Here is a 24,203-nt window from a genome sequence, read left to right on the forward strand (position 1 = left end):
CCAATGTCTATCACCCAGCCACCCCATCCCTCCCACCCCACCCCCCACTCCAGCAACCCTCAGTTTATTTCCTGAGATTAAGAATTCTTCATATCAGTGAGGTCATATGATACATGTCTTTCTCTGAATGACTTACTTCGCTCAGCATAACACCCTCCAGTTCCATCCACGCCGTTGCAAATGGCAACATTTCATTCCTTTTGATGGCTGCATAATATTCCATAATCACAAACCCATTTTTGAAATGCATCATTCAGATAGCTGACAGGGATTCAATAAGGAAGAAGACACAGTTTCTGCCTTTTAGAATTCTGTATGATGTTTAGTGGCCTTTACTTGTCTTCCCAGCTAAGATTTATTGAGACTAATATTTTAATAGCCTGTAGTTCCTAGCACAGTAACTACAGTCTGTTGGGTTCTGTAAAATTCTGCTCAACATATTTAATGTTTGTTTAATGTTTATGCAACAATGCAGATTCTGATTCAGTAGGTATGGATTAGGGCCCAGGAACCTAAACTATTAACAAGCACCTCAGGATGTTTTCCTGTGGTTCCTTCCTATGAGCACCAAAACCCTTTCCTGAATAGAGGTTTTGTACTGTATCTTAATAGAAAATGTTTTTGAGTGCTTTAATAATGTAACTTTTGGGGTGCCTGGGTGGCTCAGTTGGTTGAGCATCTGACTCTTGCTTTTGGCTCAGGTCATGATCTCATGGGTTGTGGGATTGAGCCCTGCATCAGGCTCAGTGCTCAGCGGGAGTCTACTTGAAGATTCTCTCCCTCTGCCCCTTCTCCCACTTGTGTGTGCTCTCTCTCTCAAATAAATCTTAAAAAAAATGTAACTTTGCCTTTTATTTTAGACTTCAGCTTTTCGTTTAAGAGGAATCTATTCATTTAGCACAAGTGTGTGTGGGCTCTTGGTTATCCACATAGTAAATATGTGTTGATTACTTAACATTGATAACTTGCAGTAATTATAGAATTAGCTTTTAGTTTACTAAACCAACGATCATTTTAAGTTAACTTTATGATTTTTTTCAACTTTGATTTTTTATGCTTTAAAAAAACATAAAAATTGAATTGATCTTTTTTTTTTCTCCTTGAGATCCTTTTCATGTCTTAGGTACATAGAGCTTGAAAAAGTTTAGCTAGTTTCACATGAAGCCTAAAATATTTTTTTTAATGACCCAAGTCTAACCTATGTTTTAGAGTATTACATGTGAATAGCTGGTTATATTTTAAGATGGCTTGCAGTGTGTAAGAGACTTGTTTGTATTATCATATCCTTTAAAATATGAAAAATTATGACCCACAGAAACACGATTGCAAGATTGTGGAATTTACTAATTTTGGTATCATTAATTTGGCCAAAATAGAAGTGATGACGAGAGTTTTATCCATCATAAGGTTATCTATAAAAATTCTACAGTAAAATTTTAGTAAATATTTTAATTGGCAAATAGGATCAGTTGTTTTTTTCTTGTTTTCATCTTGTTCATTCCTTTCTTCCATTGCATTTCTTTTCTTATCTTAAAATGTAAGTTAGAAAAAAGTGAGTTGTAAGAGTTACAAAAACATTTTCAAAAAGTCATATTTAGTAATTAATAAAAGCTCATTTTATGGAATTATGTAACTGGTACCAAATATATTTCATCATGATGGGTTCTTCTGGATTTTTTTTTTAACATATACTTATAACGTGTTTAATATGTGCCAGACATATTTCTGAGTACCTTACAAATGTTAACTTATGTAATCATCACAACAGCCTTATGGAACAGGTATCATTATCTCATTTACAGATGAGGGAACTGAAGTACAGAGGGGTTAGCTTACCCAAGGTTACACTGCTGGTGAGGGCAACGTCTGGATTTGAACCCAGGCCTCTGGCTTTACATTCTCTTCATTTGCTCTCTGTTAATGCTGCCTTTTTTTCCCCAAAAGCATTGCTTACGGGTTTATGTGTTATGTGGCAACTATTAATTATATTTGATGTTTGGTAAGATGTATTTTATGCTGTGTGTTATATAATTTTTTATGGATTATAATTCATAACAATAATTATTTTTGTTTTTAAAACACAGACAACTATTAGAAAAGGTAAAGTTGTTGTGGATAATAAAACTGGCTATAATCACTACAGTGAAGAAGGCGGCTTTGTCCCCTCAGGTAGATGTATAATGAATACCACTTTACACCATGTAAATAAATTATTCACATTTCTTTGTAATTTTACCTGTGTTCCAAATTTGTACTTACAATCTATTGAAAAAATTTTTTAAAAAGATGCTTCTTTGGATTTTTCTTTTTATCAGTCACCTTTTTTTTTTTTTTTAAGTAGGATAGATCACATATTGAATTTAAACTACAGTTTGGCAGCATGCTCTATGAACTTGCTTCTCTGACTGACTGGAGTGCTAAGGTGTATGTGGGTTTTTACCAGGGAGTATGTGAAGCTACACAATAAAATACTATTCTTGTAGAGCACTTTTTCTGCTAAAAGTTGGGTGGGGGTGGAATATCAATTAATTTAATTGCTGTACCTTTAGAAAGTTTTTATGTTAAAACTAAATGATTCTCAAGATCAGAGGCACAGAATTTCACAATAATGGTCTCTACCCTAGATATCCTGATAGTACGTTCATTCAGTGGAAAGGTTTCAGGAGTGCTTGATTGTATTTGAAGTCATTTGGTGTCTTGGAATGTTACAAAATTAGTGAGCTAACCAGCATAAAATGGTCAGTAAAGTTGAGAAAGAGCCATCACATTTTCAGTTGCTACAGTACCAAACACCAAATTCAAATACCAAAATGTTAATCAGTAATCTTTGTTGGGCTGCTGAAAAGAATCATATTATCATAGACACATCTTTTTAAATGTTTTAAATATTGGAAATATCCTAATTTTTTTTTATTTTAGTAAACCCCACTTTTAAGTAAACCTGAATAAAATCAAGATTTATAAAAAAGACAGCTTCTGAGTTATTAATTTACAAAAGGGTTGGACGTGGTATTCCTTTAAATAGCTTACCTTTTCAACTTCTTCAGGTCATTATATTCACATCATTCAGACCTGCATATAAGTACAGCAAGAAACACTGATAGCCCATGGATGTTTAGTTTTTTTTAACAAAACATCATGGTGAAAGGTTAAAAGGATATACATTTGAAAACTTATATAGCTGGTGTTTTGTTTTTTAAATATCTTGGGTATAAGCAATATTGCTATAATTGCCATTAATTTTATTCTAAATACTGAGATTAGGGCTTGAATGGGCCATTGATTTTTTTATGATTAAGTATGACCATTAAAACAGTAATCATTTGCCTTGTAGAGTGACATGAATCTATTCTTAGAAAAATTGTGTTGCCATCCAATAGCAGAGAAGTATCTTTGTATAGAAAATTAAGTCAGAAAGAACATACGTTGTTCTTTTGGTTTTGCTGCCATTTAAACTTGACTAAAGAAGAAAACTAGCAGTTGGTAGAATTGGCATAGTTTTCAGGTTTTCCGATTCTTGTTTAAATTTCTTGATTTATCACTATATTTGTTGTTCATTCAAGCATAGTTAATATACCTCATCTGTAAAACTGTAGATTGCAGTTTTTCTGCAAGTTGGCTAATTACTTTTATGATAAAGAATTCACTTAAAATATAAAGTAAATTGTTCATGATAAGAGAAGAAAACCTAATTTCTATCTTCAAATTTCTTCAGTTATGCATTAGTAGAAGGTGAACTAGAGTTGGAATTAAAGAGTTGGAGAGGGTTGTTTTTTTTGAGTGAGGGGCTTGTTGATGGGATACAAAGTATTAGTGAAATCATGTTTGGGGGAAAGAAACTATAAACTGAGGCTTCTTTAAGGACCTGCTTCTTTTCTGTTCTTGCTATTTTAGGGGGAAAGATTGCTTCTTTTGAGGATATAACTTCTGTGATACCATGAGGAATATTACTCACTTAGCTAAGAATTTTAAAAAATTTGTAGCAAGTATATGACAGCTGAGTCCAAATTGCAATGACAAAAGAAATACAAGAATAAGAAGAAAATCCATAGCAACTCTGGAAAACAGGAAAGGATGCAGTCAGTAAACATGGGCACTTTTAAAAAATATGACCGACAAGATTAGATTACTAAAAACCACTAGTACTAAACAGCCTGTAATTCAGCATAGCAAAAACATTTGATTTTTGAATAGGAAATATACTTTCTTTTCTAATAGTTCAGAAATTCACCCAGCTTAGGGGCACCTGGGTGGTGCAGTCACTTAAGCGTCTGACACTTGGTTTCAGCTCAGGTCATGATCTCAGGGTCATGAGATCAAGCTCCGTGTTGGGCTCCATGCTCAGTGCAGAGTCTGCATGAGATTCTCTCTCCCTCTCTCCCTCCTGCTCATGCTCTCTCTCTCTCTAAAATTAAAAAAAAAAAAAAATTCACCCAGCTTAGAGATGGCAGGGCTAAGGCAGAGAAATGGCCCTGTGGGTGATATCAAGGTAATTAGAAGACTCTGGAATCAATGCATCTTGAAGAAAAAAGCTGTCTACTAGTTTCTCCCCTTTACCCCACTTATGTGCAAAATACACCCACAAAGTCCCACAGCCTTATATTTTGGGCATGATGGAAGTAGGGGAGACGATTGAAAATAAGTCAGTAACTTATATTAGCCATCAGTATTGAAAAATCTAGCTCTTAAAGATCTTAAAAAAGATGAAGACATTGATGAAATTGTGGATATTTGAGGAAAATTAGCAGTGCTAAAGAGAGGACTCATACTTAGATAAGGAAATAGTTTAGAAATCATAGTTAATGAAAAAAAGTAGCAAACTGAAAATTTATAATTAGAATTGAGAAAACATTGAATTGAGAAAGGAACAGTGAAAAAAGTTCTTGACAGTTAAAAATATGATTGCCAAGTAAAATCCCTAGACACCAAAAATATAGAAAGTGCTAGAATCCATAGTGTTCTGAGAACACTTGTTGACCTAGAGTCTTGCATTTAAAGGTCTCATGGGTTTGAGGGGAGAGATCTTGGGGCTTCCATTAGATGAGGAATTGGAATTGAGGCCTTTGCATAAGGCCAGAGCTCTTCAAGATAAGGCTTTAATGAAAGAGAGCCTAGAAAATTAAATTTAACTTCCAGCAGATTACATCAGAGTTTTCTTCTCTTGGCATTTGAATGTAAGACAGAAAAGTCTCCTCTAAAGATTTGTAACCACAAGCCTGCCTCCATGTGGGTTTGCAATTCCAATTTATATTACCTGCCTAGTTTAGGAATCTGCAGTTACCCCAAAATTATTTTAAAATAATGAAATGTTGCTGTGCTACAAAGCATTGAACAGAAACAAAAGTTAATACTCTTTAGGGGGGTGGACCTTAAAGATACATTTTTAGTACAGTTTATATATATATATGTGTGTGTGTGTGTGTGTGTGTATAGTTTAATACACATATAGTTTAATAAACTATATACACACACACATATGTATAGAGTCTAAATTGAGGGATTAAAAACATAAGGGAAAATAAAAACATGAGCAAGGAACAAAATACTATCAAACACCAGGAAGATTTGAAAATGAATAAAACATTTAGAAATTAAAAATTAAAAATATAAAAATTAAAAAAAATATTGAATGGCTTAAATAGATTAAACCTAGCTGAAGAGAGAATTAATGAAATTGAAGAGAGAGCTGAAAAAAGAGATACGGAAACATGAAAGAGATTGTAGAGGCAGAAGAATAAACATGTCTAACATCTGTGAAGTTGGAATTTAGAAAAGGAGAATGAAGAGACTGGGGACAGTCCATATCCAAAAAAGGAATGACTGAGAATCTTCCAAAATTAAACTATATGAATCATTAGATCGAAAAAACAGTAAATCCAGAGGAAGAAAAATAACTGGATATTACTAAAAACAAAGAGAATTTAAAATTAGGCAGAAATAGATTATTTCTAAAAGTATAAAAGTTAGACTGGTGGCAGAATTCTAAACTGTAACAATGGATGCTAGAAGTCAGAATTCAATCTTAAAATACTGAAAGAAAACAAATGTTTTCCTAGAAATAGTAGCTAGCAAAATTATTCAAAAACAAGGGTTTTGAAATACATTTTCAGACAAGCATCAGATAAAAATGTGGAAGTCTGAGTATACTGTGTTGGTGAGCATGTGGAACAATGAGAATTCTTAGCTTGCAGAAGTATAATTATCCACTTAAAAAAATTTTTTTTAAGAATGGGGAGTGGCAGAGAAGAGGAAGAGAGATCAACATGGGGCTCGATCTCACGACCCTGAGATCATGACCAGAGCCGAAATCAGGAGACAGATGCTTAACTAATTGAGCCACCCAGGTGCCTTATAAAACCACTTTTTGAGAGTAGTTGGCAATGTTTAGTGAGTTTGGATGTGCATTTCCCCAACAACCCAGTAATTCTACATGTATATGTGTATATACCTTAGCATTGTTTGTTCATCTGTTTTGACCATGACAACTGAAATCAGATTTTCAGGAAACAAAATTTACTCTTGCTTCATACAGTACCCTTTAATCTGTATGCTTTATCACTTTGTTCATTTCTTTTTTCTTCCTTCCTCACTTCTCCCTCTCTTTAATGCTTGTTTGTGACCTTGATCTACTAATGTGATTTTATTGGTGAATTATGAGCCATAGTTTAAAAAACATTGCCGTAAAAAAATTCACACATAAATTCAGAGAGACAAGGATAAGGATGTTCATAACAGCATTGTTTGTCAGAGTGAGAAATTGGGAGTAATCTTAAGCCCCAGTAAGTGGAGAGTGGATAAATAAACTGTGGTATATCCATGTAAGGACTTTTAGCTATAAATCACAATAAATCAGTGAATTGTGGTATCCATATTCAGTGGATACATTTAGAAATATGCTGAGTATAGAAAGCAAAGTGCAGAATACTATATAAAGTATAATTATTATATGTAGCTTAAAAATGCAGAACACTATTATAACTATAGTTTTGTAGATATACACATAAATAGAAATATATAATGAAATCCATGAAAATGATAGCCACCGAACTTAGGTTATCTCAGGGAGGAAAAGAAAAGTATTTCTATAATCTAAATAACATTTTTTTCTTAAACTGGGTGTTGGATACATAGGTGTTTTATTAAATAATATCTTAATTCCTTTGTATGTCTGAAATATTTCCCAATAAATTTTTTAAAAAGAGAAGTAGCAATATTGAGAGTCAAATTGAGATTTCTCTCAGACAGTAGAGCAAATAATGTTGAACATTATGAGAGAAAAGTTTGAGACCTATAACATCGATCCAGATGAGTTTCTTTGAAATAGGAATTCCAGAAGTAAAAAGATACAATGTATATTGCAGAAGCAATAGATAATAAAATGGCAGAATAAAATTTTCCTGTGCTGAAGAATGCCATCAAATAAGATATACTGGAATCCAATTTCTGGTTAAAGTGAATAGTGGTAAAACTTCTGAATTTGAAGAATCAAAAGAAAATCAAGTTTCCAGATAGAGAAAACAGGCTTTAACCCTAATAGCAGAAAGAATCAGATTGGCATCTGATTTTTCCTATGCAACACTGACTATAAAAAAACAGTGGAATTCTGAGATAAAAGTATAGTATCTGAGATAAAAATATGTGACAGAAGTACTTTTTAAGTATGAAGGCAAAATATGTGTTCTAAAGGACTCTGAACTATAACTCTTACAGATTTAAATAAAGGAATATATCATTTGGAAGGACTTAAGCAAAATGAAATGAATCCGCATAGAGAATTCTGGATGAAAAAAAGTATAAAATAAACTGACAAAAGCAATCAACAAGCCAAAACCCAGTCAGTGAAACATGGTTAAATCTAAAAAATTGTTAATAATATACTTTGAGGTATATAACTTGAAAGAAAATGTTCTAAATAAAATTGAAGATGTGGAAAAAAATTACAAGTAGGGGATACAATTCTAGATGACTTGATAATAATAAAACCTGTGCTCTCGCAGATGGGAGTGGGGTAAAAGGGAGGAAAATATCCTATGCAAAGAATTTCTATTCATAGAATTACAGAAGGAGATACTTTTCACTTGATATTTATGAAGAAATACAGGTGTAAATAACGTTGAAAATTTGAGGAGACTTGTTAGAAGATGGCAAGTGATCAGTTCTCCCAACCTTCTCCGTACCTGTTTGAAGTGGCTGAAAATGTATTAAATTAAGCCTGTAACAGCATTGGGCAGCAAGAAAGGGTGTCATTCCTGTAGCAGATTTTGGGGATTTCCCTGAAAATAGAAAGCAGATGGAATGAGAGGGACAGAGAAACAAGAGCAGAGAAAAACACAACTGAAATTGAGAAGTTTCTCCTCAGTGGACCTCAAGAAATTACATTTGTGTTAACAATTTCAAAGAATTGGGGTGGTCTGTGGGGTAATCATCAGAGTAACTAATTTAAAAACTCCACCAGCTGGATTCTGCTTTTCCTCATTTGTACAGAATGATTGATAGGAGGGGTATTTATCTCTAGGATAGAGTCATGGCTTCTGTTTTGCAGATCGTGATTCTGGAGAAGGCTTCTGCTATGTGTGTTGTGGTTGGAGAGAGTAGCAGAGCCTGCAAACTCTACCAAGAACACATAGTGGAGGAAAGGAAAAGAATGGTTCCACATGTGTGAAATACATGAAAACACTCCACCCTAAAAGTAAAGTCTTCCTTATAAGTTGGCAATCTTGGGGGTTCTAGCCCACAACCTGCTTTATGATCACACATCCTAAATTAAAACGTGCTTCTTGATATCCTCTGACCAGTCACATTCAGCCTGAAATCAGCTCTCTCATTCAGAGAAGATGCCTTAAGAGAGGGACAGACCTATAGATTGACAGGAGAAACCCAGGCCAGTTAGATAGCTCTGGAACACCATTCATAAATTTGGAATACCAAAGATCACCAGAAAACCAACGGTACAAATAGAAGATGAATTAAGAGCAAAACTGACCTCTGGAGAATGGGAATGACTCAAGAAATAGATGGAACTTAAATGTAATTCATATCTGCAGAGAGATCTTAGAGGCTAAAACAGCCGAAAAAATAAATGAGGCTGTTCTGAAAGAAACAATCTTCAGAGTTCTCAGACACAAAAAATCCAATTGTTAAATTCAAATGAAGAGCTGAATGCTGAATTAATGATTTAGAAATAAGGTTGGGGAAACATCCTAGAACCTAAGGGTAAAAAGATGGAGATTGAAAACATGAGCAGATGTTTAAGTTACGTGGTGCATGAAACCAGGTATTTAGATTTCCGGAGGAGATAAGAGGAGGGGACAGAATGATTAAAAAAAAATAAAGCACAATACCTAGATGCCAGGGAGTGTTATATGAATATTACAAAAGATGAGTGAGGTTGCTATATATACTGATGTGAAAAGATGGTCAAGATATATCAAGTGAAGAAGAGAAGTTGTGAGAACAGTATAGATAGTATGATACTTGTGGTCAGAAATCATGCATGTTCAAATATGTGCAAGAAAGATGAAAGGACATGAAATAATGGTTTCCTTTTGAGACAATGAGGGAGGAATGATAGAATACTTTTCATTTTTCTTAAAACATAATGTTGTTTTGTAAGGAGCATATTTTTATTTAAAAAATAAGGCACTGAGAATTACGTTGGAAAAGAAGGGAGAGCAAAATGAGGGTAGTAGTGGTTACCTAAATCACTCTAATTTACACAGTCGCAGGTCCATAGTTCTTTGTAACATACATTCTTGTTTTTTCATAGCAACCATCTCCTTCCCTCACTATTTCCAGATTCATAGAAGTGTATTTTCACACACTTCTCTGAACCTTCTTTTTCACCCAGAGTATCAGGGTGGGGGTGACTGATTTCCATCATTGCATATGGATTTTATGAGAGATGGTATATATGTAGAGAATACCTTAAAGTAAGGATATCTTCTGGGTATTCTTTATTAATAAAGGATAGTATCAACCCAACATCTTTTGTAAAGTGAGTCAGGATGTAAATAATGAACAGTAAGGGAAAAATCAGGAGAATGACATAATCATGATTTTGAGGTATATCCTGGTGGGATTTTTTGAGTTGAGGCTACGTAGGAATTGCTCAATATCAGAATAGTAATGTGTGCGTATAGTCACAGAGCTGTGAAATGTGTTCTGGACCACCTGAAAGGCTCCATCTTTTTTGTGAGGAGATGGATATGACCCTTGATCTCAATTTGCCACATCTACTATAAACTTCTGAACCCTCCACCATCATTCAGGATGCATCTCTAATGGTTGAAGAAGTGGTGGAGGATGACATGGGAGAGAGTGCCTGAGGATCCTTGCCTGGGACAAGTTATGGGAAGAAAAATCTTACAGGTATTCTTCTTATATATTTTACTTGGTTGCTGTGTTTTTATTGGATAGAATAATTCTTTTTTCTGGAAGGAGTGGGGAGTGGTTAAAAGGTGGGGTGGGAGATGGGAGGGTTGGAGTGGAGCAGTCTTTTTTGTAAAGGATGGTAGAAGAATTAGGAAAGAATATCAGCATCTTTCTATCTCTTCTTTTTCTGCTCTTGTACAACTTTTGTTGTCATCTTCACAACAATGGAAATTGTATTAGAGTTCTTGAATCACAGACTTCTATGGTAATAAGATTCACCAGGAACATTTAGGTACGCAGCATGCTGACATAGTATTAGCTAGCAGCACCTTTTAGAAACTAATGGAAATTGTTTAGATCTGTGAACTGTATTGAGTTTTAAATATTTTGAATATAAGCTTAAAATTTTTATTTGTAATTAATTTGTCAATGATCTTTTCTTCGGTTATTTTAATTCATTATTTAACCATTTGACACTGATTTATTTCTCCAGCATAAAGATGTTTAACACTGCTATGGACTTAAGTAGTTAATTAACTGGAGCTCCTTAAGTCTTAAATCCTTGATTTTTCTCTGGAATAACAAAGACTTAAGTGCCAAAAGCTCAGTGAATGGCTTCCAAGATCGCTCTAGTTCCAGTGCAACTTAAAAATACTGCAAAAAAGATTTTTTTCTTTAAATCAATCATATGTCAGGGAATTTCAGAGAGATTTTCTAGATATTATTGAAGTTTTAGAAATGGTATCTTCAGTTATAGTCTTGATAGTTTATAATTCTGTTGTGCTTTTAAAATAATGTAAGAAGTGTGCATGAGTATATGGGGGGAAGTTGTTTTTGAAAACATAGAGCAGTTGGAACATATACCTATAACAAGTAAGTAGATACGAGCAAAGGTATGTCAATAAAATTGGCCAAGATAAAGTAAATGAAACGAGAGCATATTGTTAGTTTTTTTTTTCTTTTTTGTTTCAATGAAAATAAGAAATGTTGCTCTTAAGAATTTTGTATTATTTTCTCTTTTTTTTATTTTTATTTTTTCTAGCTTGGGCACTAGGAAAGGAGCTCTTTTATGCCATCTTGTCTGCCAGTCTATTTGAATCAAGAAAGACTCATTGAAGACTCCTTTGAAAAGAATGTTTTGAAGAAGGAAAAAGAAATACTGTTGAGAGAAGGCAAAGAGACCTAAAGGGTGATAGAAGCGTATATTTTTGTTGTGTAATGACAACAGGACTTCATAGAGTGAACATGGAGAGCTGAGGAGGGAGAAAGTTCAGAAAGGACTGAATTTTGTAGGTCTTGAAAAATGCTGGCCATCTACTAATGTGTAAAGACAGTTGATGCTTTAGTCCCAGGACTTTTTGTCTCTGCTATGTATAGTTCTCATAAACTCTTCTCACATTCAGAACCACCCTTTGTCCTCTGTGAATGATGGCACTTTTGCTTCTGTTAGCAGTGCTTCCAAGGATGAATGAAAATCTGTAGTGTCTGCCAAAACCTAAAAAGCACGGTTCATTTATTTATCATTAGAGCTTTTCAGGATACCCCTCTTGTATTTTAAAATTCTGTAGTGCTTAAAACCAACCATTGTAGGGTATTTTTAATCAATAAATATTAGATTTTTCAAGATGAAGTATGATGATTCCTAATCATATTGTGGCCAGTGTTTTCCAGTTTGATATCCATAGACTGCTTGATGAAACTGAAACTTTTTTTTACACTTAATAACCATGCTATTTATGGTGTGTCGTCATGATTTTCTCTTTTCCTTGAGGTTTTAACAGACCTTATTTTACTGTATATGTCAAAATAAAAAATTTAAAATAGTAAATATGTTGTAATATGGATTCCGATCTTGTATTTTATACTAAATATTGAGCTTCATTTTGTTGTAAACTCTGATCCTAAATGACAGTTTTATCTCTATTTTTGAAAATTAAGTGTTTATATGTGACATATAGGAAGCATCCTATGGATTTGGCTTGTGTGTGTTTTTAAAATTAAAATTTGTTTTTAGTTCTTTTTTAAAAATTATGTAGTCATACTATTAGGCAGCTTTTCTTTGGAAGACAGAGGAGGACTTTGTTTTTGAACTTATAATTGGTTGTTTCATTTCCCCAGGCCAGTGAAATGAATTATGAACTTTGTTTCTGATCCTTCAGCCTTTCCTTATTTTAAGGACTTTTAGAACAGGTTGTGTGAAAAGTGTCAACCGTTTTGAACATAAATATCTCAGTTGTCAAGAATTTGTTCTCTTCAGCCTTTCTCCAGAGGATTTCTTGATTAAAAGCCCCTCTACTGGGTTCTCTTATGAGTGAATGTGTGTATTTATAAGGGTATCACTTTGTTTCAGTCTGACATAGTAAATTGTACATGTTTATTACTGCATTGCTTGTAGTGGCAAAAAGCTAGGGATGACTTTAATGCACATCAAGAGGGAGAATGGTTACAGTGGAACACTGTGGAGCTCTTAAAAAAATAGGTTCTCTTTATTTTAAGGAATGTCTGATATTTTAATAAGTGAGGAAAACTATTGTTCAGTATTCTATTTTAAAAAACTTTTCTAAATAAAACATGCTGTATATATTTGAAGGAAGGGTATAATTATATTGATACATGGGATAGAGGATAAAGAAGGAATAGAGAGGATCATTTCCTATTTTTGTATTGTCCCATTGGTTTTAGTAAAAGTGTTACTTTTTAATTTCTGAGGAAGAACTTAAGAATTATGGGAAAAGTATTTAAATGTAGTTTTATTGTATTTTATAACTTGATAGAATAATAATTAGAAATAATGCTTACAGTGGTCAGTGATATACATACTTTGCTATTACTGTGAAATGAATTAAGGAGAATGCAGTATTGATTATGATACTTGGGAACACCAAGATAGAAGCCATGTTTACCTATAGGAGATAAGAGTGAATGTTAGTATGAACATTTGAAATGTGGTCAGATTCTTATAGGCACTAGTTTCAGTTGAACCTTTCTCTCCTCAGCCTCGGTATTTGAGATACTTTAATTGAATTTACTTATGTCCCTTTTCTCTACCCTTTCTTAGAAAGGAGCAGGCAAAAGAGGAGCATCCAACAGTATAAAGAGGAAAAAGGTGAATGTTCTTGAATACTGTGCTGGAGAATACACTGACTAGAACTGGGCTTTGTGAACCTTGCTCAGATCAAAACTTTTCTGGGCCTGTGATTATCCAGCTGTAAGATACGGAGTTTGGGCTTATACATACTAAGGGCTCTCCTGGAAATAGGATCACATAATAAAGAATCCCTGCATAATAGAGAATTAATTTTAAAATGTAATATTTCATTTACCAACAAAAATGAATAGGTTTATTTTCTGGGGGGCGGCAGAGTTAATATAGTGATACATGTGGATGTGAAGTTGGACATTACTTTGGTTAGCTAGAATATTAGAATATTTTTCTTTAAGACCTGATTACTCCTACATAAGGAAGGTTATTACAGTTACAAATATCTACAGCTGTTTTAGACTTGCATAGTTAACATCATGATTTTTATAAGTTTTACAGTATAACAACTTATTTTTTAAAGATTTTATTTATTTATTTGACAGAGAGAGACACAGTGAGAGAGGGGACACAAGCAGGGGGAGTGGGAGAGGGAGAAGCAAGCTTCCATCCCAGGACCCTGGGATCATGACCTGAGTCGAAGGCAGACGCTTAATGACTGAGCCACCCAAGTGCCCCTAGAGTATAACAATTTAAAGTACAACAAAGTGGCAGTTAATAGATACGGAAGTTGTCAGGAAGTAGTTAGCTATCTTAATATTGAAGGAGACAAAAGCCTTACATTTATTTTGTATTGTGCCCATGGAATTGTGTGTGTGAATTTTTTTTTTTTTTAAGATTTATTTGAGAGAGAGAACATGAGTGGGGTGAGGGGCAGAAGGAGAAGCAGACTCCCCACTGAGCAGGGAGCCTGATGCGGGACTCATTCCCGGAACCCTGGGATCATGACCTCAGCTGAAGGCAGATGCCTAACAGACTGAGCCACCCAGGCACCCCTGTGTGTGTGAATTTTAAAAAAATTAACCAGCTTACTGGAGAAAAAAACATGTCAAGTCACTGAACCCAGTTTTCACAGGCACAGGTTCTGTTTCTTTTCATTTTTGTAGCTACCAACTCTCTTGGCCTCAGCTTGAATAATTATATATTTCTTTCATTTTATTACTTGGTTATCAACTTAATTAAATTATATTACTATATTCTCATTTCTACTAGATTATCAAAAGATTGTATAATATTTTCTAAATTTCAAATAGTTTCATATTATAATCAAGTCCATAACATGTTTATGTATAGCATGAACTGTAAACTGATTTATGAGTTGTAGTTCTATATTTGCCATCTATATATTTCAAAAGACTTATCTATTATTTGGCTTTCATTATAACTCACAGTATTACCATAAAGATTTGAAGAGACAGTAAATAGAAACACTTTGAAAACTGTCGATTATACAAGCATAAATTGTTATTTTATTCACTGGTCAGCAAAGATTAGAGGGTCTGTAACTATGTTTTTAAAGGCTGAAAACACTTTGCAAATCACTTGTCTATGCTAGGTGCAATGGAATTGCCAGTTGTATGAGTAGCAATGTTTCGTTTAACTGAGAGAGAAAATTGAGATAATTTTACTAGATGATTGACTGAGTCTACCAGTATTATACAGTGAGATGTGGAAATACATAAGACATACAAAAATTTAGGAAAAAATCCAACAAATTTCAAATTCAACCAGTAGACTTTCACAAATAGTGAACTTTGTTTATAAGTGGCTCTGAAAATACCCAAAATTATTTCATGGTTGAGACCTCAATGTATGACCATAAGGTATCAAGTTTAATATACTTTTGTTTCTAACTCAACTTGACTAAAACTAAACTGCTTATCTTCTTTTGAGCCTATTCACATTTTACCCTTGTTTGGAGAATGACCCTTCCATCTGTCCAGTTATCTCAAGTTACCATTTACTATTCTCCAATAACACCTACTTCTAGCAGGTCCTAAATTATTAAGGTTTCTTTTTTAAAATGTCTTGGGTTTTTTTGGTGCTTCTATCATCTTTGCCTCTAATCTGAGACCAGGCTCTAAACACTTTTTATTTGGATTGTAATGGCAGCCTCATAACTTGTCTACCTACCTTTAAAGTCTTGCTGTGTATTATCATACCATTCTCAAAACAATTTTTCTAAAGGTAAATCTGATCAAATCACTATTTTGGCCTACTACTCTTTAAAAAGTCCTTCTTTGATTAGGGGACTAAACTCCTGCAAAGTGCCTCTTTATGATCCTGCAAGATCTTTGGAAGAACATAACCTTGGTCCATATTCCTGCTCCACCCTTAATCATTGTGTGACCTCTAGGAAACTTAAACTTCCTTAGATTCCTCAGCTTGTAAAAGGAGGATGATCATTATCACCTTCCTTGTAGATTCATTGTGAGTATTTTACACTTGTGAAAGTGCTTAGACTTTGCCTTGCACATAGTATTAGCTGCTGTTGTAATTACTTCTCCAGCCTCATCACTCTTCACTGTCCTTACTCTGTGTATAGGATTATCCAAAGCACTTCTTGGACTTTATTGTAATTGGTTATTTACTTTCCTGTCTCACTCACTACATTGAAAGTTTATCTAGGGTAGATGAGCTGCCTTATTTTTCATTATGTTCCCTCTGCTTTGTATTATACCTGGTATTTCGCATGTCTTCATGCAGTGAATTAATCCTTGTAGATCTTGAGGGATTGGAATGTGTACAATATATGTTGAAAAATTGTTCTGTACCTGGGGTTTCTAAAGAACTTTTGTAACATGGTATTTTTTTTTTTTTAAGATTTTATTTATTTATTTGTGTGTGAGAGAGAGGGAGGGAGGGAGGGAGAGCACAAGTCAGGGGAGCAGCAGGGGGAGCAGCAGGGAGGGAGAGAGAAGAAGGCTCCCCACTGAGCAAGGAGCCTGATGTGGGACTCGATCCCAGGATCCTGGGATCATGACCTGAACCGAAGGCAGACGCTTAACTGACTGAGCCACCTAGCCATCCCTAACCTGGTATTTTGTATGTCCTCTTTAAATATTTGCAGAAAGAATCCTGGTAGGTCCCAAGAGATTAGAAGGTATATAAGATATATACTGAAAAATTATTCTCTTAGGTTCCTAAAGAACTTTTTTAAGCACTGTTTTTTATTTCATCTAGCATGGTGCCTGGCATTTAGTAAGTGCTTAATATAAGTGTTGAAGTAATTGATTAATTTGAAATAAAAATTAGAATCTAAAAATGGATGAAGCAGTGGATATGGGCTATCATTGTTATGGTGGAGATGTCATCAGTTTTCAAGTTCCATTTCCACTCTAGTTGGGAAGAAAGAAATTCTATACTGCACATCTCCTGACCCTGGCAGTCTCAAGTTAAGCATTTATGTGAGTTTTTTCTTGTTTTTTTTTCTTTGTTTCTTTCCTCAGTAAACTTCCATTTTCGTTCCCTTTCCTTAGCTAGTGCACAGGTGGCTTATGGGTACTTCCTAGTTGTGAAATGAGTTGGTTTTATGAACTGTTGATGAGCTGAGGAGATCCAAAAAAGAAAAGGTGAATCACTGTAAAGAAATAAGCTTCTCTGACCTTCTGTGTGTAAAAGACATACATTTTTCTTTAGTAGTGAGTTAAAATTGGAATTAGCTGATTTACCAAGTTGCCAATTAGATGTCACACTCAATTGTTGATTCTATGTCTAGGCTGGGTATTAGATGCCATTTAGATTGAATTAGTCTCTGGGATTTGATCATTGAAAAACTTGAAAAGTCATTTGTTAACTACTCTTTGTAGATGTTTTTCCTGTTATAATTGATATTAATTTTTAGTACCATGATTTATTCAACATTCACTTTGTTCCTCATTTAATAACATAAGCAAGTGGAGTTGATATGTAAATTATATATTTCAATATAGCTGTTAAAAAATAAGCAGACACAATTTCATAAATCTTAAGGTAAATTCTTTCACTCTTCCATTCAGGCACATTTTACCTTAAAATTAGAATAAGGGATTTAGTGAAACTGTATTATCTACAAATCCATTTTTCAAGAATAGCCAGTTAAACAAATGCTCTTCCTCTTCATTATTTTGCAGGTGGAGAATTTATAAACCTGACTTTTTTTTCTCTGAAAGAATTAAATAATCACCCTTCAATAGCACTCCTACTACTTTCTCACCCTTACAGATAACTGTGGTTTCTAAATTACTACCTGGTCATTGTGCAGATCCACTTTGTGAAAGTTAAACTGCTCATAGTAGTAAAGATTCTGAACACCTCCTTTCACTCCCACCCCCACAATTGCATACATAATCAGGCATTCACAATTATTATCCAAGGTAGCAATTTACTCCTACCTTGAAACTTGTACAAATTATCTTGTCAAATGATTCCTTTGTATGATGAATTTTCATATTTCTAGAAATAGCTCAGGGTGACTCTTCCATTTAGTAGGACTTTCTAGTTAAATTATTAATCTCTCTTCAGATAATATTGTCAGTCACCACCAGATTGTTTCTTGAAATAGGATCTCTAAGTCTAGCTTTAATTTGTTTATTTCTGTTTATTTTTATTATAACAGTAAAGGAAAAAAAAATGTGTTTATTTTCTCCATGCAGAAACTGACCTTGCTTAGAATAGAAAACACCAATCTAGTCCATTAGGACTGTTGACCCTCATTTACAGTTTAATTCAACTAACAGTTTTTTTAGCCCTTCTGGCTTTGCTTCTTGTACTTGTAATACAAAGTTGAATGAAAAAAAATTCTGACATCTAGGAGTTTTAAAAATTATAGTCCATTGCTTCTTGGCCTTTTGGCTAAGATCAAGTGTAAAATTACATAGTCCTTGATGGAGCCATAGGGACAAAGGAAAAGGGAATATGGTTGGGAGGACTTTATAGAAGAGATGATAACAAAGGTAAGACCTAAAAGAAGAGAATCGATTTGTGAGTGGGTGGATGAACACCAGGAAGTAGGGGAAAAAAAAAGATGTAAGACTTAAAGACCTATGGAGTTCTAGAGCCCTATTAGCCATTTCTAAGGGTTGCGAGCTCTCTATGGGCGAGTGGCAAGTGAGGCAGGAGTCAGAGACCACCTATTGACCAGTGATGTTTTATGATAGGCAAATTAATATGCATATGAATTGCCTATTAAAATACAGATTCTGTGAACTGGTGGTTACCAGAGGGGAGGTGGGTGAGGGAGTGGGTGAAATAGGTAAAGGTGATTAAGAGTACACTTACGATGAGCACTGAGTAATGTATAGAATTGTTGAATCACTGTATTGTACACCTGAAACTAATATAATACTATGTTAATTATATAGGAGTTAAAAAAAAATTTCTGATTCAGTTAGTCAGGGGTAGGACCCTATGTCCACTAAGTGAGGCAGTGTTCCCAAGTGATACTGATGTTGCTGGTCCCCTAACCACCATTTGAACAGCAAGATTATAGACTATTCAAGAGTTTTGCCTTTATTCTGTGGGGCTTGAAGGAGTGATATCAAATTTTCATTTTAAGAAAATCTTGCTTACAGGAGGCTACAGAGCTAAAGCAGGAGTCTGACATAAGTCTTGGCCATGTGTGGCCCCTTAACCTGTGGATAATGAGGGGAGGGGCACTTGAAGTGGTTAGTTTTGCACTTTACATCTTAGAGGTAATATTCTAGTGATGTGATGTGATGGATGAATTGGAGAGGGGTAAAATGTGGGACCTGAATTTCAGATAGTCTAAGGTAGTGGTCTAAGTCCAAGAAATTAAACACAAAACTCCTTCACAGGTAAGGCAGGTAAGATGACTGTGAGAAGTGGCAGTGGTCTAAGGCTTTGAGAGGCACAGGTTCTGTGGTGAAAGGAAATACAACATGTATTCCCCTCTCTCCCACAAGAAATCCACATTCAAAATTTTAAATACCATTGTGTTACCAACTAAAACACACTTAAATTTGTAATGTCTGGTTGAAACCAAGGTGGTTGGCAATGGTGACAAAAAAAAAAAATTATTTGTAAAGTAGAATTTCTGTCTTGAGTGACTGGATGGTTGTATTACCTGCTAAAGGGCATGGGGGATATATGAGGAATCACACACTTTTGGTGAAAAGTGAGTTAGGCTTGGACATGTTGGATTCGAGATGCTTGTAGAATATCTAAGTAGAGGTGGCTACTGTACAGTTGACAGAACTGGGCTAGAGAATGAAATTTAGAAAGCCCTCTGTATGGTGGAGTGAAGATTCTCTAAAGAAAAAAGTTACAATGAGAGAAGAGACGAGACCTGATATGGAGCTCTTAAGGAGTTCTAAACTTTGTAACAATGGCCAGTGGGAGGACCAACAGTCCTGTTGAAGGTAAAATAGAGTGGTGGTTTGGATATGTTAGAGACAAAGAATTAGTGTTCCAGTAAAGAAGATTGTTTAATTTGTGGCGGTTGCTACAGAGAGGTGCAGAAACAAAGAATGCAAAGTTTTTCAGATTTGGTACAGAGCAACCACTGGCAAATTTGTCTGGAGCAATTTCAGTTGGGGCTGAACCTAGAAAACTGGATTATGGAATGACTGGGAGGTAAGAAAGTGCAGATAGTGATTTTCTTTCAGAAGAATTCTTTGTCTCCTTTTGCCATTTGTTAAGGGTCTTTTCTCAAAGCTTAAGTTTCTAACTGATCTATTTCCAGGCTGCCTCTCTGAAAATAGTTATATATGGGATAAATTGATTTTATTCATATAAATATGCTGGCAGAAGTCTTAAGAATATAAAGGTAGATGTGATTATTTTTAAGCTGAAAAGCTGCTGTAACAAAGCTAATTTAGAAAATAAGTTTTTATGGATTTATAGGCTTATTCATCTATTTTCAGATTGTTACCTTAATTTTTGTTGTGTGGAACTCCAAGGAAATATTTTCTGCATGTCCTCACGTTAAAAAAGAAAAATCTGCATTTCTTTTCATGTCTTATGCATGCTTTAAACATACCAAAATTTATACAACTGAAATGCTTTATAGTTTTACCCTAGTCTTTTTTTCCTGTTGATTTACATGTTATTCATAGTCTTTGCAATGCCTCCCTCTAGCGATAGCTTCCCAAAATGCATTAATTGTTGAAAAGTTTGTCCCTTTTGTTTTTTGTTTTTTGTTTTTGTGTTGTGACTCTGTTGGTCTTTATGTCTTAGCATGTGTTGTTTGGTGTTCCTCAGTTGAATATGTGTGTGTGTGTGTGTGTGTGTGTGTGTTATAGACAGACTTCTTCCTCTCCTTTAATGGCATTAGGGAAAAACCCAAGAGCTTTGGAGCCAAAAAATTTGGGTGTGAATCCTTACACTTCTGTTTATCAACCTGTGCATAGGGCAAATTATCTGTCTAGAGTTCTTCAGAGGAATGAATGCAAATGTCTTTGTGACACCTGACACAGCAAAGAGTAGGTGTTCACCATGTACCGGTTTTCTTTTCTGCCCTCTTCCTGTTCTCGTTGGTTAGGCTAGGGGTCAATTCTCTTTTTTTCCCCTCTGACTTCTGTTGTTATAAAGCATATCAGTATCGCCATTGTCTGTTTACTTGTCCATGTTCTATAACTTCTAGAGGCCAGGGATCATATTTGGCTTGTGCATGTTTATATCTAGTATTTAGCAGAGTCTAGTACATACAGACAGGATCCTCATTAGATAAATATTTGTTGAATGACTAAATGAATTAACACTTGAATAAATGGATACCTCTTTTTAATAGGAGTCCTGGAGTGTATTAAAGAAGTTTCTCCAATATTATGCAGATTGCAAATGGATAATACAGGATATAATTAGATTTTACCCATAGCCTTTCATAGAGGTATTTGTTTGATATCTTCTTCCATTACTTGTATAGTTACTGGTTTTTTCAGGTTTTTGATGATAATTTGTTTTCCTTAAAAATTGTCAATTTCATCCAGTTAAAAAATGTGTTAGCAAGCAGTTGTACATAGAATTTCATTATAGCATTTGATCTCTTCCATATCTGAGTGAAGTCTTTTTATCATTACTAATTTTATGTGTTGTATTTTCTTTTCTCTTTTAAAATATTACATTGGACATATGTGTATTTTATTAGTATTTTTGAAACACTAGGATTATTTTGAGTTCTTGTTTTTCTGCTCTCTAATTGAAAAAATACATAATTTTACTTATATTGCCTCTTCTAAGTTTTCCTTTCTAATGATTTAGTGTCCCCATTTATTTTTATTCTTTTTTGTGAAAGCTTGTATTGCTCTAAATTTGCTTCTAATTATAGCTTTGACTAAGTCCCATATGGTTTGGTATGTATTTTTGTTATTTTCTAAGTGTTTGATAAATACTGCTGTGATTTCCTCTTTGACCAAAGAGTTACTTAGGAGGGTATTTTTAAAATTATGAAATGCATGTGTGCATGTATAAAATACAGTTGTTAATTTCTAACTTTATTATAATGTCATCAGGCAATAAGGCATATGCAATTTCTATTTTTCGAGATTTTTTTCTTGCAGTACGTATAAGATCAGTATTTAAAATGTTCCCTAGACACTGAGAAAGAAGGTGAGTCCTCTCTAGGATACACAGTTCTATATATTATTTATTGTCTTTATTGCATGTATTCAGATCCCTTCTGTAATTTGACTGTCATATGCTTATGAGAATTAAAGGTTTGCATTACTGTTGTGTGTTTGTCATTTTTTTATTGTTTCTAACATGTTTCAGTGCTATGTTATTTGATGCTTAAAAGTTTGTAATTTTTATCTTCATAGTGGGTTTACTTTTTGTCAGTTAAAAATAATCTTTTAAATGTTGCTAGTCCAAATGAGGAAAAAAATAAAATTGATTTCTGCTTCTCACCATGCACATTTGATTGAAGATCTAAATGTGAAAGTAAAATAATAAAGCCTCTAGAGGACATTATAAGAGAATATCTTACTAACTTAAGGCAGGAAAATATTTCTTAAACAGAACACAGAACTTAGTAACATAAAGGAAGGGATTGATAAGCTGGACCATTGACAAGAACTTCTGTCCTCAAAACATACCAATAAAAGAGAAAAAGTAAACCAAAGAATAGAAGATACTTGTAGTACATGTATCTAACAAAGGGATTTTATCCATATTATGTAAGAACTCATATAAATCAATATGAAAAAGACAACCCAGCAGAAGAATGGGAAAGATAGTTGAACAGGCAATTCATAAAAGAGGATACTCAAATGGCTAATAAATATGTGAAAAATTGCTCAATTTATTTTTCTTTAGGAAAGCACTGTTTAAAACTGTAATGAGATACTATTACAGTACTTACTAGAATGCCTTAAGTTAAAAAGATTGACAATACCAAGTGTGAGCAGAATGTGGATAGCATTCACTGCTGCTAGCAGTGTAATTTGGGAAAATCACTTGAAAATTCTGGCAGCATCTACTAAAGCTGTATGTATACAGATACATATTAGGTACACAGATACCTATATATCTCAGTAATTTCAATAGGAATTCATGCAGATATCCACTAAAAGTACAGTCATGTTCAAAGCATCATTATTTCTGTTAGGCAAAACCTGGAAACAAAAATGTCATCAGTAAAATGGATCAATAAATTGTGGTATATTTAATCCAGTATACAGCAATGAGTAGAGCAGTGAAAATGCACAAATTAGAGCTTCATGCAACAAAAAAAAATTATGCAAATAATATTGTTCATTGAAAGAAATCAGCCATAAGAGAATGTATTGTAGGGGTGCCTGGGTGGCTCAGTCATTAAGCATCTGCCTTCAGCTCAGGTCTTGATCCCAGGGTCCTGGGATCGAGCCCTGCATCGGGCTCCCTGCTCAATGGGAAGCCTGCTTCTCCCTCTCCCACTCCCCCTGCTTGTGTTCCCTCTCTCGCTGTCTCTCTCTGTCAAATAAATAAATAAAATCTTTAAAAAAAAAAAAGAGAATGTATTGTACATAATTCCATGCATATAAAATTCGAAAGCAGGTGAAACTAACTTAAGGATTAAGCCTAAAGATAGTGGTTACTTTTTTGGATGAGGGAAGGGATAGTGATTGGAAAGTGGTACTAGGGGGATTTTTAGGTGTTAGTGATGTTCTGTTTCTTGACACAGGTAGTGGTTATATGGGCATACTGACTTTGGAATAATTCATTGAGTTATGTAACTTACATTTGTGACTTTTTTGCATGTATACTATGCTTTGATAAAAATTCAAATTATATGAAACAAAAAAGTGTTGCATTAGTGCTAGGATACTATTTTTCTTTTTTTAGGGAGAGAGAGAAAGCCAGCACACATGCGAGAGTAGGGTGGGGTAGCAGAGTGAAAGAAAGAGAATCTTAATCAGAGTGATAGAAGCTCCACGCCCAGTGTGAGCCCTATGTGGGGCTCGATGTCACGACCCTGAGATCATGACCTGAGCCGAAATCGAGAATCCGAGGCTAAACTGACTAAGCCATCCAGGCACCCCAGTGCTAGGATACTATTAATGTTGAAATAATAGCAGAAATTCAATACAACGTAATCACAATTTTATCACCTATTGAAGATGTCAAGTACTGTCTGCCAGTTATTTGCTTGTATGTTCTCACATCCAATCCCAGTGCCTCTCTGGCTCAGTATTGTAGGGTACATTAAAAACAAAACATTTTTTTTTCTTGAATTCCATTCTGGCTTTGTTTTTGTTTTCATTTGCCAGTTATATCTTTGCCCTCTCTTTTATTTTTTTTCCTTTATAGAATTTTCAATCATTTTGAGAGTCTTTGACTTTTACAAAGGAATTTGTATTCATAATAATATTAATGT

At 34.3% G+C, this 24,203-nt stretch overlaps 2 long non-coding RNA genes across 2 annotated transcripts in view; both read left to right on the plus strand.

Moving 5' to 3' along the window:
- Positions 1-24,203, plus strand: part of LOC102733375 (uncharacterized) — a 79,681-nt gene that overhangs the window by 25,445 nt on the left and 30,033 nt on the right. The gene's annotated exons all lie outside the window — the stretch shown is intronic.
- On the plus strand, positions 3,259-21,808 carry LOC145723846 (uncharacterized). The gene is made up of 2 exons (XR_014149175.1): positions 3,259-10,368; positions 11,414-21,808. It is a non-coding gene; the product is annotated as an uncharacterized LOC145723846 (long non-coding RNA).

The sequence above is a fragment of the Leptonychotes weddellii genome, chromosome 10, assembly GCF_054177405.1.
Source record: "Leptonychotes weddellii isolate Sample4059 chromosome 10, ASM5417740v2, whole genome shotgun sequence".
In the NCBI taxonomy this organism is placed as follows: domain Eukaryota; kingdom Metazoa; phylum Chordata; class Mammalia; order Carnivora; family Phocidae; genus Leptonychotes; species Leptonychotes weddellii.